The sequence below is a fragment of the Bos taurus genome, chromosome 5 (genome assembly GCF_002263795.3).
Source record: "Bos taurus isolate L1 Dominette 01449 registration number 42190680 breed Hereford chromosome 5, ARS-UCD2.0, whole genome shotgun sequence".
Taxonomy (NCBI): domain Eukaryota; kingdom Metazoa; phylum Chordata; class Mammalia; order Artiodactyla; family Bovidae; genus Bos; species Bos taurus.
The window spans coordinates 88,777,208-88,794,185 of record NC_037332.1 but is presented as its reverse complement, the minus strand read 5'-3'; the positions used below and the strand labels follow the sequence as shown (position 1 = coordinate 88,794,185).

General features: G+C 37.8%; 1 protein-coding gene across 2 annotated transcripts in view; it reads right to left on the bottom strand.

The window, feature by feature from the left end:
* Positions 1-16,562, bottom strand: part of SLCO1A2 (solute carrier organic anion transporter family member 1A2) — a 113,059-nt gene extending 96,497 nt beyond the window's left edge. The window contains exon 1 of one of the 2 annotated variants that reach the window (XM_024991375.2): positions 16,363-16,562. The gene's annotated coding sequence lies outside the window, so the exon portion shown is untranslated. Of the gene's footprint in view, positions 1-15,832; positions 16,075-16,362 lie in introns of those variants that run through there. The other variant, XM_059886122.1, reaches the window with a different exon arrangement.
* Positions 16,563-16,978: the final 416 nt, after the last annotated feature.

The window sequence follows — 16,978 nt, the reverse complement described above, 5'->3', positions numbered from 1 at the left end:
ATTGCCTTTCTTTGAGATTGGAATGAAAACTGACCTTTTCCAGTCCTGTGGCCACTGCTGAGTTTTCCAAATTTGCTGGCATATTGAGTGCAGCACTTTCACAGCATCATCTTTCAGGACCTGGAACAGCTCAACTGGAATTCCATCACCTCCACTAGCTTTGTTCGTAGTGATGCTTTCTAAGGCCCACTTGACTTCACATTCCAGGATGTCTGGCTCTAGGTCAGTGATCACACCATCGTGATTATGTGGGTCGTGAAGATCTTTCTTGTGCAGTTCTTCTGTGTAATATGCCATCTCTTCTTAATATCTTCTGCTTCTGTTGGATCCATACCATTTCTGTCCTTTATCGAGCTCATCTTTGCATGAAATGTTCCTTTGGTATCTCTGATTTTCTTGAAGAGATCTCTAGTCTTTCCCATTCTGTTGTTTTCCTCTATTTCTTTGCATTGATCGCTGAAGAAGGCTTTCTTATCTCTTCTTGCTATTCTTTGGAACTCTGCATTCAGATGTTTATATCTTTCCTTTTCTCCTTTGCTTTTTGCTTCTCATCTTTTCACAGCTATTTGTAAGGCCTCCCCAGACAGCCATTTTGCTTTTTTGCATTTCTTTTCCATGGGGATGGTCTTGATCCCTGTCTCCTGTACAATGTCATGAACCTCAATCCATAGCTCATCAGGCACTCTATGTATCAGATCTAGTCCCTTAAATCTATTTCTCACTTCCACTGTATAATCATAAGGGATTTGATGTAGGTCATACCTGAATGGTCTAGTGGTTTTCCCTACTTCCTTCAATTTAAGTCTGAATTTGGCAATAAGGAGTTCATGGACTGAGCCACAGTCAGCTCCTGGTCTTGTTTTTGCTGACTGTATAGAGCTTCTCCATCTTTGGCTGCAAAGAATATAATCAATCTGATTTCGGTGTTGACCATCTGGTGATGTCCATGTATAGAGTCTTCTCTTGTGTTGTTGGAAGAGGGTGTTTGTTATGACCAGTGCATTTTCTTGGCAAAACTCTATTACTCTGCCCTGCTTCATTCCGTATTCCAAGGCCAAATTTGCCTGTTACTCCAGGTGTTTCTTGACTTCCTACTTTTGCATTCCAGTCCCCTATAATGAAAAGGACATATTTTTTGGGTGTTAGTTCTAAAAGGTCTTATAGGTCTTCATAGAACTGTTCAACTTCAGCTTCTTCAGCATTACTGGTTGGGGCATAGACTTGGATTACTGTGATATTGAATGGTTTGCCTTGGAAACGAACAGAGATCATTCTGTTGTTTTTGAGACTGCATCCAAGTACTGCATTTTGGACTCTTTTGTTGACCATGATGGCTACTCCATTTCTTCTGAGGGATTCCTACCCACAGTAGTAGATATAATGGTCATCTGAGTTAAATTCACCCATTCCAGTCCATTTCAGTTCACTGATTCCTAGAATGTCGACATTCACTCTTGCCATCTCATTTGACCACTTCCAATTTGCCTTGATTCATGGACCTGACATTCCAGGTTCCTATGCAATATTGCTCTTTACAGCACTGGAATTTGCTTCTATCACCAGTCACATCCACAGCTGGGTATTGTTTTTGCTTTGGCTCCATCCCTTCATTCTTTCTGGAGTTATTTGTCCACTGATCTCCAGTAGCATATTGGGCACCTACTGACCTGGGGAGTTTCTCTTTCAGTATCCTATCATTCTGCCTTTTCATACTGTTCATGGGGTTCTCAAGGCAAAAATACTGAAGTGGTTTGCCATTCCCTTATCCAGTGGACCACATTCTGTCAGATCTCTCCACCATGACCCGCCCATCTTGGGTTGCCCCACTGGCATGGCTTAGTTTCATTGAACTATTATCAGTGAGCTTGTATTAAATGTATATGCCCTTTATTCTGTTTAAGTGGCTTTCAGCAAATCTTAGTCACATTTTTATACAGAATACTGCAAAATCAATATGTGTTCCTATTAATTCTGTCTTTATTTAAAAGACTATAGATTTCTGGAAATTATGTACTATATAGCAACTTATTGTCTTTGTTTAATTAATTGGACTTTTCTGGCAGAGGTTCCACGTGTGTGATGTTTCCCCCCCCACACCCTTTTTTTGAAGGAACCTGCAGTACTAGAAATGAAATGAAATATTTTGCTCTAAGTCAAATTCCTACAGGGTATCTGATTCTCCCTGACTGTGAGTTCCATAATTTTGGAAGTATCATTAACTCATATCAATGGCTATTATGCTGCATTATGCATTGCTCAGGGCTCAGCTTTTATTTTTAAAAACTAAAAAAAAAAGAAGCATTTCAATCAGCGCCAATCCAGCTCACTGAGTTAATTGCTACATTAAAATTGCTCCTCATAAAATTTACCTTAGATTATCATCTTTAGAGTTTGTTATTGTTGTTTTGTTGGTTGGTTTTTTCTCAGAGAGGAGGGTATAGAGAAAACAGATGTTAGTTATAATGATTTTATGTCATGAATTACATTCTGAAATAAATGAGTGATTGAATTCTATTTGTGATATTCAACTATTAGCCCCCTTTCAAAGTGGATGTAAGCTCAACATTTTGAGAATCCCATGGACAGAGGAGCTTGGCAGGCTATGGTCCATAGGGTCTCAAAGAGCTGGACACCACTGAAGCAACTCAGCACATATGCAAGGTACAATTAAATTAATCTCTTAAACTTACTCAGTTAAAAATTGTCCCATAATAGTCTACCTTAAATAACAGCATTGCATGTCACATCTATATCAACTCCCCAATCAAGTCTGGTGGGCTACAGACCATGGGGTCGCAAAGAGTCAGATACGACTTCACATTCACTTTCACTTTCAATCTATCTTTCAAGAGTTAATTAAATTTTAATGAGCTCATATAGTAATCAAGGACATTGTATATAGCAGTGCACAATTCCCAGGTATAAGACAAGAAGAATTAACATATAGTAACCTAACGACTTCTGGTGCTGAGGAATAGGATAGAGTTAGGGTTACTATGTCACTTACTCCAACCAGGAGACTTTTGAGAAGGAAAGAGTTTATTACATTGATACAATAAATATAAATAGTTGATGTTATTGTAAAGTTTACTCATTATATTTATTAACAGAGTGAAACATTTGAACACATTCAGCATTCTTTCCTTCCTTGGCATTCATAGACCAATAGAAATCTAAATATATAAAGGTTGGGAATGCTTTATGCCACGGAACGTAACAAATACTTACCCTGGCCTCTCATAATTACCCTGTGAAAAAAATTAGTTTTTCTTTATTGATGTAACTGGTGATATCAACAGTAAATATTTGTGACTAAGCTTATTCCAACTCTTCTTGTGCCTGTGGTACATGAAATCACAGGTGCTATTGAGTAGCCTTCCAAATACTTTTATGTACATGCTACAAATTAAATTTTATTGAAGATTTAGAAATACAAATGATCCTATGTTTCCTATTGCAATAGTGACCCAGAACAAAGAATTTATTTTCTAAAACTTCCAGAAATTCTCTTGAGCATTGTGAGAGAACATTCTGCAATAAGCCTCTTACTCCTCTGAAGCCTGAATATCATTGCTGTTCAGTCACTAAGTCATGTCCAACTCTTAGAGACCCCATGGACTATAGCACACTAGGCTCCTCTGTCCTCTACTATCTCCTGAAGTTTGCTGAAATTATGTCCATTGAATCAGTGACTCTATCTAACCATCTCATCCTCTGCCCCACCCACTTCTCCTCCTACCCTCAATATTTCCCAGCATCGGGGTCTTTCTTTTCCAATGAGTCAGTTCTTTGCATCAGGTAGCCAAAGTATTGGAGCTTTAGCTTTAACAGCAGTCCTTCCAATGAATATTCAAGGTTTATTTACTTTAGGACAAAGGAATTAGTTTGGTCAAACCAGTCAATCTTGAATATTATTACCTGGTAATATTATGCTGAAATGAAAGAATCAGCTCAGTTCAGTTCAGTCGCTCAGTCGTGTTAAGAGTAGAAATGCCCGTGAGTCTAAACCTCCTTTGGCTGAGTGCAGGGAGAGCTTTTCATATAAAGCAGGAGAAAGTTTTCTTTTTCTACCCATTATCCTCCCTTTTACACACACATAACCCACAGTGATGGAAAAATCCATCTTCTTTACACTCACTGAATGTGTAATAGATACTGTTAGTGTTCACCAACATCCGCTTCTTCCTGAGCATACAAGGGCGTGTAGTTCTCAGCTCCCTCATATTCAGGTGGTGCCATGAGGCTCATTCTGGCCAACGAAATATTAGCAGAAATGATGTGTTTCACATCTAGGCTGACAATATGTTTAAAAATCTATGGGAAAATTTTAAGTCTTTCTCTTTCCTTTGCTACTGCAGTTCCTGATGAGGTGTCCCTCTAGCTGGGACTCTGAATGGCTTCATGGAGAAAAAGATTCCCTCTCATCTGTCTTGGACATGGAGTGCGATCAAGAAATAAACTTCTGTGGCATTATCTACAGCCTACCAAAACACACACACACAATAACCAAAATCAATCAGTTAGGTAACCTTCATGATACCTAACTACCCTGTTAATACTTCTCTCCTGACTCCACGATGTCTAATAGTAGCAGAACCATTCTTCCACTATAATTCAGCCTTGAATCTTAAAATTATCACCAACTGCTCTAAGTCCTTGTCCCGCACATTCAAATTAGTCATCAAGACACAGGTACTCTAAAGTACTTTCCGGTTACTAAGATATGTTCCTCCTTTCTTCTCCCAGTGCCAGTAATATAGCTCCAGTCCTCTTTACTGCAAGCCAGGACTCCTGCAACAGGCTGCTAAAATAGTTCTCCAACCTCCAATATTTACTGTTATTCTATACATTGATACAGAACAAGTTCCAAATGCACATTTCTTACTGAATCAGTCTTTCTATACAAAATTTTTCAAAGCCTTGTTATTATCTACAAAAATACATCAAGTCCTTTTGCCTGACATTTAAGTCCTTTCACAAAATAACCCCTATCCTCTTTTCCAGCTTCTCCCCACATCATTTCATTTCCTATTCCTACGCTGAACCAAATTCTCTGGTTGCTTTAGTTGTTTCTCTTTAACCGATATCATCACATTTCCTCTTATTTCCCAGGCTCTGGCTCATTCCTCCATTCCCTCCAAATTGAACAACTAACCCGTGGTGCAACCTTTTGAAGTCCTTCAATAACAAGGTCAAGACTCTTTCATCATTGCCCTACTGAATATGATTTCCCCACTCACTGAGCTCTCCTCACACTGTGAATATTAAAAAGAAGTTTGATATTAGAGTATTATATTATTAATATTTTATTTTCATAAAACACTGTATTATATATTATATTGTATATTATTGTATACAATATATACTTGTATATTGTATACAACTGTATATTGTATATACAATTGTGTATTGTATATTATTGTATACAATATACAATATTGTATATTATTGCTGTATTATTTGTGTGAATGACACAGTACTCTTCAATACTGCTAGGTTCCTAAGGACAAGAGACTGCAACTTAGTCATTTTCCATTCCTCAAATTACTTCACAATCAAGAAGTTAAGCCTATCTACATAATCTGGAAAATTTGGACTACTTGAGCACTTCCCATATTCTGTTCTTGATATTGTGCTGGCATACAGCTAAACAGCCCATCTTCTGAAAATAACTTGATTTACCACCAACATCTTTTGGTTGACAACAAATCAAGCAACTGTGCTTTCTAAACATATCATAAAGATGATAGAACACATTATATCCCAGTGGTGTCTTACCATGTAACTAAAAGTAATTGATAAATTGCTGTGAAATGTATCTTCATTAACAGGTTTTCTTGATTTGAAATATGAAACCATTTATGAAATGAATACCATCTCCAAATAAACTAAATACTGTACCATACAACTATACAATATTTAAATTCTATAGCATAATTATAAAAAAAAATATTCTAAATTTTCATAATAAGTAGGATTAATTAAATTCCATAAATAAAGGGTTTTCTGGGGGAATGAGATAGGAGCAAATGGTCATGTTTCTCACTTTATTGGTAGAACAGTGCTCTTGCATTGGAAAAATAATGTATGCTAGCATACATTCCTTCCCCTTGATTGATTTACAATGCAAGTTTAATTCATGAGCAAATTTTATAAACAAAATTCCAATCTTTGCCTATTGACAAAACTTTGAAAATTAATTTTTGATCTTTTTTTGTGAAGACATAGTGATATACATTGGTCAGTCATCTACATGCTGTTCTTTAATCTATACTTTTTGAGAAAGTTTCTGCTTTGAAATATCTATTAATAGAGCACAATAAGATATCAAAAAACACAGTGAGTCATAGTTCTGCAAAATTTTCAACAGGAGAAATACACAGAACACACCTGAAATTCATTTGTTATACTCAAACATGCCTTAATAATTAAACTTAAAAGTTCTGGTCAAACAAGAAAGAAATGGATTAAGCAGTCATGATAAGTATATTTATCAATTTAGAAGCCAAACAGAAGCTTAGAGTTTACATATTGACAACCAAATGCTTTTCTGTGAAACAACCTGTGAATGAGTTAAAATAGCTTTATCATTTGGCTTGCAATTAATATTCTTAAAGTTACAAAGATTGTCACACTCTATATTATCTGGAATTAGGAAAACTCTCAATAATTTCTTAGAAAATTAAATTATGCTGTGACAGTTATTCACATAGCAACTAATATTAATAGTTTTCTTTTTATACTTAGGGAGAAATCCTTTATTATACAGTGACTTTTTTCTGCTAAAGAAATCACTGAGTAACAAGATTCAGTGGAAAATTTCATTGTGCGTTCAAGGTCTGTTCTACTTCTGGGCATCTTCTAATGGTTTGAGATACAACTTTGCTGGGATGAAGTTAACAATGGTAGCTTCTTCAAAAATTGCAGTCAAGTTCTTCACCTCTTCTTTATTGTATAAGAGGTGTCAATAGCACTCCTGATCATTTTAAATCTGCTATTTCTTCATGTGGCTTCCCTAATGGCTCAGATGGTAAAGAATCTGCCTGCAATGCAGGAGACCCAGGTTCGATCCCTTTGTTGGGAAGAGTCCCTGGAGAAGAGAATGGCTACCCACTCCAGTATTCTTGCCTGGAGAATTCTATGGACAGAGGAACCTGGCAGGCTATAGTCCGTGTGATCTCAAAGAATCAGATACGACTGAGCGACTAACACTTTCATTTTCATTTCTTCATAATGACAGTGTAGAAATGCTTATGAAGTCGAAAAAAAAAAAAAAAACCGTATGAACCAGAGATTTGAGTTTTGATGTATCATTATTGATCCAAAGCCTTTTATGTCTTAGGAAAGATACTGTATTTCTTCTGGGATGGGGTAGAAAATCTTTCTCTTTCTCAGAGGAGGGAAACCCCATTTTGCTGTTAGTTGCCATGCTTTGGAAGATGAGAGATTTGTGTTTGTTCTACAGCAAAGTGGCTTGGGGAAACCAAGTGACAGCCAGTAAGGGTGTATCCTAAATGTATATGTAGCCTGGAGTCACATCGACTTGGGTGACTACGATCAAGTTACTCTGGACTTCTGTCTCCTCTTGTGTGACATGAACAGAATAGTAACTCACAGATTGCTGCTGCTACTTTAGTCTCTCTGTCATGTCCAACTCTTTGTGACCCCATGGACTGTTAGCCCACCAGGCTCCTCTGTTCGTGGGGATTCTCCAGGCAAGAATACTGGAGTGGGTTGCCATGCCTCTCTCAAGGGGATCTTCCCAACCCAGGGATCGAACCCAGGTCTCCCACATTGCAGGCGGATTCTTTACCGTCTGAGCCACCAAAGAGATTGGCAGTGAGGAAGAAATGAGATTATGTCAGTGATGAGAATAGCTAAGACTTTGGCTGCAAATTTGCCTTACAATAAATGCTGGTTCCCCCTTTCCCCTTGTAGAGGAAGGTCCCTCTTTTTCCCTGTGATATGTTTCCCACAGGGTCACCTTGCCACAGCACATGGTGTTGTATCACACTTTGGAAGAGGGTGGTATCTGCCCACTGCAGAGCTCAGGAAGGTGTTTGAGGGAGAAGTTAATATATTCTTTTAATAATAGAGATTCTACCCTACCTTTGAATTCCCCTTTCTATTTTTCTATCTCAGCTTGTACTTGGCAGTATTCCAATGGTACCTATTAATTTCTGAGCCCCAGTGCCTTCCCATTTAGAGCTTCATTTATGGTAGTCTCACTATGTGCCAGATGCTGTTTTAAACTCATTCAAATTCATATGCATTTACTCCTCATAAAACCCTGTAAAATGAAGTTAGTTCCAATTATAAAATAAGCTGCAATGATGTAATGAACTGCACAGTGACTGAATAATAATATATTGCACATTTGAAAGTTGATAAGAGGGTAGACTTTAAAAGTTCTCATCACAAGAAAATAATGTGTAACCATGTTTGGTGATGGATGTCAACTAGACTGATGGTGGTCATCTTTATCAATATATACACAAATCAAATCATTACACTGTGAAAACCTGAAACCAATTTAATGTTATATGCTGATGATAGTTCAATAAAAATACTATTATTATCACTGTCTTACAGATGAAGAAACTGAGGCTTTCTGACCTTGGGTAAATCATTTCACCTTATTCTGCCTCAGTTTATACCAAATACAAACCAAGTCAACGGTGGAGCCAAGATATTAACCCAATTCTTCATCATTCCATATGTTTGCTTAGTACCTCTTATGTACCAGATACTCTATAAAGTTTTGGGGATGCCTCAGTAAATTAGACTGACAAAATCCTCTGTCCTCATGGAATTTACTTTCTAATTTTAGGGGGTGATAGTGTGTACCAAAAGTGTACTCTTAGTCACTATGCTATAACACTTTCCTCAATCACAGGGATTTGTAAAAATCTCTCATCTTCCTTTCACAGCACTTTGAGGAAAATGAGAAATCAGGACAGAATTAGGAGGAAAAATAAGTCGCTGTTTTCTAAGTACCATCTACATGCACTTTATATATATTCTATTGTTAATCCTCATAAAACTCCATCAAGCAGGTATTGTTACACTAATAACTGATATAAACCAAGGAATAAAAAACAGGCTGATATAAAAATTTCATTCTGAATAGATAAGAATAAGAATAGATAAGAATGACAAGGATTTCTTTGCCTTCTCATAACAAGCCACATCTGTCAAAATAAAGGATAGCAGCTATAAAAGAAAAATGAGCTGATTTGTCCAAGATCACACAGTTAATAACGGTCATTCTAAGACTGGGACTGAGGTTTATCAGACTCCGAAGCCCAGGCAATTTTGCCATATTATGTCCAAACAGAAATCTTTTTTTTCTTACTTCTACTGTAGCTTATTTTATGTAGAACCCTGCCAAATCAGTTTGTCTTAGAACTGGACAAACAAGTCAGGCAAAAGAATAATGGGGCAAAAACTGTGTTCAGGATATAAAGAACTTGTTTGCTGTTGAAGATAACAATCTTTACCCAGTATCACATTTTTTCTTGCTTTATTTTGTTTTATAAAGTTTCAACTGAAAGTCTGAAAAATCTAGTACACTTATCAAAATTTTGCAATGCTGAAAGATTGCTAGAGGCTTATCTTTATTCCCCTTCCCAAATCCACTTGAGATTCTCATACTGATCTTTTTTATATCAAAGTAGAGTTGTGGGCTTCCCTCGTGGCTCAGTGGTAAAGAATCCACCTGCCAGTGCTGGAAACAGGTTCAATCCCTGGGTCAGGAAGATCCCTTGGAAAAGGAAATGGCAACCCACTCCAGTATTCTTGCCTGGAGAATTCCATGGACAGAAGAGCCTGGCAGGCCATAGTCCATGGGGTTGCAAAAGAATCAGACATGAATGAGCAATTAAAACAATAATAGTTGGTGTACAATGTCATGTTAATTTCAGGTATAGAGCAAAGTGATTCAGTTATACATAAATATATGTATATATATATATTCTTTTTCAGATTGTTTTTTTTTACAAAATATTGAGTATAGCTCCTTGTGCTATACAGTAGGTTCTTGTTGGTTACCAGTTTTACATGTAGTAGTGTGTATATGTTGGAGAAGGCAATAGCACCCCACTCTAGTACTCCTGCCTGGAAAATCCCATCGATGGAGGAGCCTAGTAGGCTGCAATCCATGGGGTCACTAAGAGTTGGGCACGACTGAGCGACTTCACTTTCACTTTTCACTTTCATGCATTGAAGAAGGAAATGGCAACCCACTCCACTATTCTTGCCTGGAGAATCCCAGGGACAGAGGACCCTAGTGGGCTGCCGTCTATGGAGTCGCACAGAGTCGGACACAACTGAAGCGACTTAGCAGCAGCAGCAGCAGCAGTGTGTATATGTAAATCCCAACCTCCTAACATATTGCCTTTTCTATTGAGACTTTCATTTCTTTGTTCTGTATACTTTTAAGAAAATTTTCTTTTATGGCTCAATGAAAATTCTACCAAGTGAATAAGCCCACTTCCAGTAGCCAGTCCATGAAGGTCCTTCCCATGGAACTTCAGACTACATTTCACACCCCTCACCTCCACACCTAGGCCCATACAGTTTGCTCACCTTGCAATACCCTCCCTTCACCCTGTTGGAGTTTACACCCAGATTTTACTCAAATGCCACAATCTCCAAGGAAACTCTCTTCTTAAGTTACATAGACTTTTATCTGTATTACTCTTCCGATATCAGTTGATTGAAACATTCACTCAACACATGTCTATTAAGCTTGCATTGGTATTTGATACTCTTTTAGTGGCTAGAGTTTAGGGAATATCTTGAAGAAGTTTACAGATTTACCCTGTATTTTTGGTTATGTATGCATAGGCATTATTTTCTCATCTAGCCTGTAATATAGGACAAGGATGTGTGAGTTACCTTGGTAATCCCCACAATCTTTGAATCCCAACTTTGCACATAACAGGCACTCAATCAATTTTGGCTGAATCAATATATTCCATGAATAAAGCACAAGAAAATGAATGAGTGAACTTCAATGTAAAGTTCTGATATGACACAATGATGAAGCTGATAGAGGATGACATCTTATAGTCTCTTTGTAAAATAGGAATAATAATTGTAGGGTTATATTAAAGATTAGGAAAGAAATACACGAAGTGTGGGGCATGTCTCTCGTGTTCAGTCAGTGGTAACTATTCTGGCCATGATAACTCTACACAAACAACAAATGATATAATATTACATGGGTACTTTGGTTATTAATAACAAACCAGACCAGAGGATTGAAAAAGAGAGAGAAATGGGGGGAGCATGAAGGTGGGTAACAAAAGTGAGCACAAAACAGTGTGGGAAAATGTTTAAAGAAACAAAAAGAGAACTAGGATAATGACAATAATCTGTCCAAATCCTAAACAGGATTTGTATCACAGGATACCTTTCCTGCTCCAATAACCAATGATGCAAAGGCATTTGTCCCACACTATCGCATCTAGAATTACAAAAACTTTGACAGGACTACACAAGATGCAGGTTCTGAAAACACCCCCTCTTTCTTCCCTGTGGGAACATTCCTTGTTATTTAGAACAACAGTTATGCTCAGTAAGAAGTGTCACACAAATCCTATAAAGGAAATCTCAAGACAATGCAGAAACAGCACATCTGGCAGAGATTACCTGACTTGTAAGTAGATTAAAAGAGTGAGAGCAAATTCTGAAATGTCTAAAGGAATAGAATTTCAGCAACTGGCAATGTTACCTCCTACCTAACAAGTCATATATTGATGAATTCAATACTTTTAAAATTGAAATCATGGATAGGCATTACAAGAAGGAAAATTAATTTTATCAAAAACATTGTAGACAAATTTTTTAAAAATCTTTCTTAAGCAACAAAAATTTACTGTATAGTACAGGGAACTGTATTCAGCATCTTATAATGACCTATAATGGAAAATTATCTAAAAAAACTACCAAAATATATATTTTCCATACACCTAAAACCAATGCAATATTGTAAATCAATCACACTTCAATTTAAAAAGCTATCATGACCCTTTTTTTTAAAGCAGTATCTTTATTTTTTGGCCGTGCTTAGAGGCTTGTGGGATCGTATTTCCCCAATCGTTTTTAACCCAGGTCCTCTGCAGAGAAAGCATGGAGTCCTAACAACTGGACCACCAGGGAATTCCTGTAACTGTCTTAATTAAAATTTGGAGATTTTTACATTAAAAAAAAAATCTCTTCTTCATCTTCAAGGGTATAATGCCCTGATTATCGTATAAATGTGTGAATACGGGGCAGATGGAATAGTGTCAGCTTACATGAAGGCTAGGAAGCTGTGGTCCCAATTATAACTGTGATAATAGTAGATTCTGTGTGTGTATGTGTGTGTGCGTGTGCGTGTTAATCTCTCAATCGTGTCCGACTCTGTGACTGTAGCCCACTAGGCTTCTCTGTCCATGGAATTCTCCAAGCAAGAATACTGGAGTGGGTTGCCATTCCCATTTCCAGGGGATCTTCCCACCCAGGGATCAAACCTGGGTCTCCTGGCAGATTCTTTACCATCTGAGCCACCAGAGAAGCCAAAAAAAAGTAGGTTCTGGCTTGTGATAATTCAGTTTCTTTACTGAACACATACCTCCACTTTTGAAATAGGAATTATCTGAATAACAAGCAGGTTTCAAGAACTCATGTCCCAAATTAATCTCCCAAACTTCCTGCAACTTGAAATTCATTCTTTTGCATTTTAAAAACTTTTTAGTTCAAGAGTCTCTTATTAAAAGACAAATCCCTCTTGACAGGGAAATCTTTATCAGTATTACTAATACCCTAGTTGAAGTCACATAACAGGAGCTGAGAGCAAAGGCCTAGAAAAATGGAATGCGCTCCTGCAGACACAAAAAAATGATTAGGGAAGAAAGGAGGAGAGCTATAAGGAAAAGAAAAAGAAGGAGCAAGGAGGAAAAAGGCATAAAGGAGCCTTGATTACCAATTAAAATATCTGTATTCGGGCTTTGGGGCCTACATACATTTGCAACCATTTCCCTGCAAACAGCTATTCCTGAACAATATTGAAAGTACCAGTTGTACTCTGGTTATGAAAATCCTAAATGTTAACCTGGGCCAACAAGGTAGAAAAGGCTAGCAGGACAAGAGAAAAGGACAAGACAATGGAAATCATTTGTTTCTCTGAACCTTCTTCAGACTTCCTCAGACAGGATTGCATCCTTAGGAACTGTCTGCTTCCAGAATCCCTCCTGCAGAAAGGACACTGGAAAATAAAAGAGGCTATGAAACAGAACCAAACCCTTTGAGTACCAGGACAACTGGAGTTTTACTTGAAAGTTTCTGGAGCTTTATTTGAATTTAAGTTTAGGATTAATAACTGTCTGTACCAGGACAGACTGTCTAAATGTGTTCAAATGTTATAATATTAAAAGTACAATTAAGCATTTTAAAAATTCCCAGTTGTGCTTTGGAAGAGTAAAATATCAACAAGATGCTGAAAATGACTATGGTAAGACTACCGGTATAATGGGAAGGGTAAGGTTTTTAAAATCAGGCTGATTGACCTTTGTTAAAATCCTAGTTCCTTTTCAAAACATTATATATGTTTCTTAACTTCTTTTAGCCTCAATTGCCTCATTTATATATGAAAATACATATACATGCCTGTGTATATATATGTGTGTATGTGTGTGTCTTCTTGGCAGAGATATGAAGATAGATGATTCATGAAAAAGGCTCAGAATATAATTACACCTGTCTCAGCCACATTTAACAAATATTACCTGTAATTATTATTCATTAAATTCTAGGATATGGCATTAACCAAAGCATGAGATATTAAAAAAAAAAAAAACTATACAACTTCACTACTGCCACATGTGCCCCATTTTGATTCTAAGACTTCTGAGTAAAAAGAAGAAAGAAATAAACCCACGTCAAGGCTTTAGGAGCGTCTAATAGCTACAACTGGGAAAATCTGCAAGTGTAGGATTAATTTTCTAGAGTGTATTCAAATATAGAAAAGACCCTTCTGTACTTAATCATTGTAAACACCATAATAGAACAATCTGATGCACAGAGGAGCCTGGTGGGCTACATTCCATGGGGTCACCAAAGAGTTGGACACAATTTAGCGACTGAACCACAACATATGCTTAAATGTGGCTGTCTTAAGACAGGATGTGCCAAGGCTGTTTAAAATCTTTTAAATCTTATGTGTCTCTAGTACATGTTGTTCTTTTGTTACTTTTGAGTTTTTTAGGAGCTAAATCACCTAAAATGGATAATGCACTGCTTTACCACCAGGAATGGGCTTGGGCTATGACCAGTAATCTGAGGCAAATTGTCTTCCCATCTGTAATACAGGAAGGCAATAGGATGTAATATTTACCTGTCTGAAAATAGTTATAATCATTAGTTACTTTTTATTATATGTTTTTATCCAGAAATTTGCCCCAGAAAAGCTTATGTCTTAGTGTCACCTATACACTTTTCTTTCTAGCCTTTCCTAGGACTATATATTTAAAACTTAATTTACCTTTAAAATTGTCCACAAATGTGACCATAATTTCCAGATACATTGAGACATTACTAGGCTACGGTCCAATTTAACCGTAGCCGCCTACCATTTTCTGGTAGGGACTCTGATCAGAAAATGGGAACTTCAAACGGAGTTTACCCTCTGCCCTCTTCCTTTCACGTATAAACAACTTATTCTGCCACATAAATAAACAAAAGATAAAATAGTAGATTCAAAGACAGGTTCACTACTTGTGTATGTTTCTGACATTTCTGAATTTAATCTGAATGAATATCTGAATTCACATCGGTAGTTCAACCAACTAGCCTCATCTAGCATGGGTTTTAACAAGATTTACAGCATAAAGAACAGGAGCTTAGAAACCACAAATGACGTAAACTCGCTGGTAAACACAGAGACAAAAGGAAGAAAGTGGATAGAAAGAGAAACCAGAGCTTTTTCACAATGAAGTGCCTTGTATGGACTTTTCACAAATTGTTGTATTTCATATGCTGTTGGGCTTCCCTGATAGCTCAGTTAGTAACCAATCTGCCTGCAATGTGGGAGACCTGGGTTTGATCCCTGAGTTGGGAAGATCCCCTGGAGAAGGGAAAGGCTACCCACTCCAGTATTCTGGCTTGGAGGACTCCATGGATGGAGTCGCAAAGAGTTGGACATGACTGAGCAACTTTCACTTTTCCCATTTTAGAATACAAATAAAAATTATACCATCTAACTAAAATCATTATATTATATTCTCATAAAAGTAGACGAAATGACAGATTGTTGCTATCAGAAAGTTTCTAATTTGTGAAACAAAAATGCTGGTGAACCAAGCCAATGCAGAATTCAGTCTACGTTTTTTCATACCTGTCCTACACTGTCATTTACATCGTATATTTGGAATACCGAAGCAGCTGCTTCAGCATTTGAATTAATTCTAACACTGAAATCCAAGTGACCTGAATTTCTCTGAAGAGTCAGAAACTGCCAAGAAAACATTTTGATAAGTCTTGTTAGGCTTCCTAGATCGACTAAATAGGAGATATGCAAATCTCTTGCTGGATCCTAAAAAGATTAGACTTCTACCTGGCATATAACAAAAAAGGAGATGATTGATGTAAAGTGCCAGTCTGAGAGCCTGACATGTTTCAGCTGCCTCTATTGCTAACAAAGTAACTGAAAAGTGAAGTTGTCAACCTTGATTTTTATCTTGTCCACATCCTGCCTCTAAGTATCTAGGAGACAAGAGATGCGGGTTTGATCCCTGGGTCCAGAAGACCCTCTGGAGAAGGAAATGGCAACCCACTTCAGTATTCTTACCTGGACCCCATGGACAGAGGAGGGTTCTCTGGGGTTGCAAAGAGTCTGACGCAACTGAAGCAACTTGGCATGAGCAAGACATTTTCTACTTTCTATCCTCATTTCAAATACACGACATGTAATTCTGTTTATTTATTGACTTATGAGAAGTAAATGGCTATTTTGAAGATTTAAAATTCTATACTCATTCCTGATATCATCATAAACAGGTTGCTTCTGTTTTCTATCAGCTTCTTCCGGCCTCTCCCCATCCCCACGCACCCCTCTCTTCCTCCCCAGTAGAACAAGCCTGCCTTTGTCTCCTGCAGAGTTGAAACTTGAAACTTGTAGGAGTTGGTGTGGGCTGGGGCGGGGGGCGTGGTGGGGGAGGGTCGTGCGGGGGGGGGGCGGGGCAGGGCGGCGGGTTGGTTAATGAAGTAGGAAATGTCATCCTTGCCTCCTTTGGCCAGGATTGATTTGAAATTGATGGCTCTCTGGTGGCCACTTTCAGAGGTCTTGGGCGATCCCACCCCTCATTCACCGTCTCTCACCTGCAGTGTCCTGGCAGGGTAAATGCACTTCCGCTAATTGATCAGGCACAATTTCTCCTTCAGATTTCAAGGAGCAGCATACACGTTTAGCCTCTTTCTACTGGGATCTCAGCATTGCTCCATATAATCCAGTCCAGATGTAAGACAGCCCCAAACTAGCTCTGGTTGACCCACAATTGACTGGGACGTCGCTCCTTTCTGAACGTAGCCCTCTCTTCTTTCCATCTCCTGGTAGGTGGATCCTCCCACAACCTTTTAAACTTCTACAGCAGGAGTTGGACACCAGTCCCTGTGTCATCCAAATTGCAGAGGACGGATAAACCACTCACAGCGAACTTCTTAAAGTCATGCATGCTCACTGGGCTTGAGTTTGAGAGAAAGACTGCCCCCACCCTGCCCTGAAATCAAAAAGGATGGTAGGAAACTGCCATGGAGATACTAAAACCTTTGATAACATTAGTCTGATTAGAACAGCACGTTCTGAGCCAAAAAACAAGCACACAGGTCACTGGTGCAAAACGGAGTCCATCACAACATCCAGTAAAACAGAAAATGTGTATATGATAAATATATTAATAATAGTTCATCAGGAAAAAATAGAGCTTATTTAATGAAT